This window comes from Rhinoderma darwinii, chromosome 2 (assembly GCF_050947455.1).
Source record: "Rhinoderma darwinii isolate aRhiDar2 chromosome 2, aRhiDar2.hap1, whole genome shotgun sequence".
Taxonomy (NCBI): Eukaryota; Metazoa; Chordata; class Amphibia; order Anura; family Rhinodermatidae; genus Rhinoderma; species Rhinoderma darwinii.
This window is the reverse complement of record NC_134688.1, coordinates 341,425,599-341,429,735: the sequence shown is the minus strand read 5'-3', so window position 1 is coordinate 341,429,735 and position 4,137 is coordinate 341,425,599.

Below are 4,137 nucleotides of genomic sequence, written 5' to 3'. Positions count from 1 at the left end.
TTTAATGACCAGCTCAATTTTTCTGTTTTTGCCTCTCTGCGTTTCAGCAGCCATAACTTTTTTATTTTTTCACTGACGTGGCTGTATGAGGCCTTGTTTTATGCGAGAGAAATAGTATTTTTTTTTCCCACAGTTTGGGGGTAAAAATTTTTTTTTTTACAGCGTGAATATAGGAAAAAGCGATTCTCGGAATAGTTTTTTTTGTTTATTTTTCATCCCGTTCACGTTTTACGCTAAATAACCCATTAGATTAATTCTTCAGGTTATTACGGTCGTGTAGATACCTAATATGCGTAGGTTTTTTGTTTTTATTTAGTGTAGAGGCAATTAAATGTATTTAATGCAAAATAAAGACTCTTTTTGGGACTTTTTTCATTTATTTATTTGTTTTATTTATTTATTTATTTTAATCCCATCAAGGGATAACTTTATTTGTAACTTTATTTTTTACTTGTAATGTATTAGCATACTTTTGTACGCTAATACATTACACTGTGTCGCTATGACACAGGCTGCTGATCGGGCAGCACATAGTGTGCCCGAACAGCAGGCACACGGAACAGACAGCCCTGGGGTCCTTTGTAGGTCCCCAGGGCTGACTGCAGAGGGATTCCCCAGTGTTTGATCGCATCACTGGAATCCCGGTGATGCAATCAAAGAGGGGAATTCCCTTTGATCATGCCGCGGTCACGGACCGCGGTAATCAAAGGGTTAAACAGCTGGGGTCCGAATGTTTGCCGATCCCAGCTGTGTTCAGGAGGCTGCTCTAAGATCAGGAGCTGTTAGTTACAGCTCCTGCTTAGAGGACGAGCGCTCATCAGCCTGATCTGCAGCGACGCCAAAAGCGTCTCTGTAGATTAAGCACCCGCACCACCTGACGTCAAAAGACAGTGGGCGGTCGGGAAGGTGTTAATGACCAGCCTATTTTAAACCTTAATGACCAAGGTATTTTTTACGTTTATCCATCGTCGCATTCCAAGAGCTATAACTATTTTATTTTTGTGTCGACATAGCTGTATAAGGTCTTGTTTTTTGCGCGACAAGTTGTATATTTTAATAGCACCATTTTGAGGTACATATTATTTATTGATTAATTTTTATTCACTTTTTGGGGGGAATAGAAAAAAACCTGAAATTTCGCCACTCTTTTTCGCGTTTTTTTCAAAATTATTTGTTCTTACGTCTCCATATTTGAAGAGCCATAACTTTTTTATTGTTCCGACGATGCAGTTGTATGAGGGCTTTTTCTTTTGCGGGACAGCTTGTCGTTTTTATTGGTACCATTTTGGAGTAGATGTGACTTTTTAATCACTTTTTGTCACAGAATTCACAGAAAACAGCAATTTTTCCATAGTTTTTAATTAAATTTTTTACGCTGCGGGTTATATAATGTAATAGCTTTATAGTTGGGTTTGTTACGCACACGGCAATACCAAATATGCGTGACTTTTTTACTTTATTTTGGTTTTTTAATAGTAAAGCAGTTTGTAAGGGGAAAAAGTGGGTTTTTATTTTTTTCACATTTTTTTAATTAACTTTATTCAACTTTTTTTTTACTTTTTTACTAGTCCCACTAGGGGACTTTAATATGCGATCATCGGATCGCTATTATAATACACTGCAATACTTTTATTACTTTTATTTATTAATATTACTGCCTGTCCATTTAAAACGGACAGGCATCTGCTAGGCCATGCCTCCGGCAAGACCTAGCCGTCATTCACTACAGGCAGACCGGGGGGTCTTTATTAGGGCCCCGGCTGCCATTGGAGACACAGACACTCGGTGATCTTATCACCGTGTTTCAGTGGGATGAGATAGAGCTCCCTCCCTCTCTCCAAAACCACTCAGATGCGGCGCATGCTATTGAGCGCCGCATCTGAAGGGTTAAACGGGTAAGATCGATACTTATATCGATCTCACACGTTCGAGCAGGGACGCCCCCAGCTCTCAGCTACATCTGGCAGCTGAGAGCAGGGAGATTTGACAGCTCCCTGCTCTGTTTATTTATTCTGATGCAGCGCCGTAAAAAGGCATATGCATCAGAATAAAGCCCGTTAGTGGCCGCCGTGAAAAGACGTATTGGCGGTCACTAACGGTGGATGAAATAAGGCCACGGTATTTATTCTGGGTTACCTTAAAATTTTAATAAATAACCATAAATCAAATTAAAATTCACCAATAAAAATAAGGCTTAGTCCCAAATGACTCAAGCCAAATCAGTTTACTAAAAGAGCAGAATAACCTTAGTCCACCCATATTTAAATGGGCGACAACCCCACTATAAATACCGCGATAAATACCAATACAAAGTTCATCTTATTGGGAGGGAGTGCGGGGAGCTGCTCTGGCTGTGCTCCAGGTAAACAAGACAGCAATTCTCCAGAGAGTCCTGTGATGCTGCTGGCCAATCACAGACAAACCACAGCTTTCCTTGAGCTGCTTCCAGAAGGATCCACCTTCAGAACTTGTCTCGTCTATTCGACTTGAACACTGAAGTCGTCTCAGATAATGGACTTGGACACAACAGCTAATATGCCTAGGCATAATGGTCCCAATTTCCCAACCATAATGGTTAAATGGCAGTCTGCAGCTGCTGACCGAGTCAGTCACACTGCACCATAGCAACACGCTATACATACACATCCCATTCCTAATGATGTGCTTTCTTTTTGTTGTACGTTCCTTATTTAAACTGCACTATTAAAATTAGTTGTTGTGTTGAATAAATTTATCCCTGCCAGCCACTAAGGGTCTTCTATTTGTTTCTTCAGATAATGGACTTGAACACAGAAGTCATCTCGTACATGGGTTCAAAGACGCCATAAACACAAACAAACATAAGCATAATAATAATAACAATAATAAATAAGACACAAGAGACTTAAACCGTTAGTGACCGCCCCATATTGTTTTTACGTCGGTCACTAACAGGCTTTATTCCGATGCAATAGACTTTTTACGTCGCTGCATCGGAAAAAGTAAACAGAGCAGGGAGTTGTCAAATCTCCCTGCTCTCAGCTGCCAGAGGTAACTGAGGGCTGGGGGCGTCCCTGCTCGAACGTGTGAGATCGATTTAAGTATCGATCTCACCTGTTTAACCCTTCAGATGCGGTGCTCAATAGCGTGCACCGCATCTGAGTGGTTTTGGAGAGAGGGAGGGAGCTCCCTCTCATCCCACTGACACCCGGCGATAAGATCACCGAGTATCTGTGTCTCCAATGGCAGCCGGGGGCCTAATAAAGGCCCCCAGGTCTGCCTGTAGTAAATGCCTGCTAGATCATGCCTCTGGCATGACCTAGCAGATGCCTGTCCGTTTTACACAGACAGGCATAATACACTGCAATACAGAAGTACTGCAGTGTATTATAAATGCGATCGTAGGATCGCATAGTGAAGTCCCCTAGTGAGACTAGTAAAAAAGTGAAAAAAAAGTTTAATAAAAAGTGAAAAAAAAAACGTGAAAAAAAAAATGAAAAACCCACTTTTCCCCCTTACAAACTGCTTTATTATTATTAACAAACAAAATAAAGTAAAAAAGTTACACATATTTGGTATTGCCGCGTCCATAACGACCCAAACTATAAACTTATTACATAATTTAACCCGCACGGTGAACGTCGTAAAAAATAAAATAAAAAAACATACAAAAATTGATGTTTTCTTTGAATCCAGCCTTAAAATAAATGTGATAAAAAGTGATCAAAAAGTCGCATCTACTCCAAAATGGGAACGATAAAACTACAAGTCGTTCCGCAAAAAAAAAAGCCCACCTACAATGGCATCGGCGAAAAAATAAAAACGTTACGGCTCTTCAAATATGGAGACACAAAAACAAATAATTTTGAAAAAGAAGTATTTTCACTGTGTAAAAGTAGTAAAACATACGAAAGCTATACAAATTTGGTATCGTTGCAATCGCAACAACCCACTGAATAAAGTTATTGTGTTATTTATAACACACGGTAAACGGCGTAAATTTAGGAAGCAAAAAAGTGTGGAGAAATTGCTGTTTTTTTTCTATTCCCTCCCAAAAAAAAAAAGTTAATAAAAGTTAATCAATAAATTCTATGTACCTCAAAATGGTGCTGATAAAAATTACAACTTGTCCTGCAAAAAACAAGACCTTATACAGCT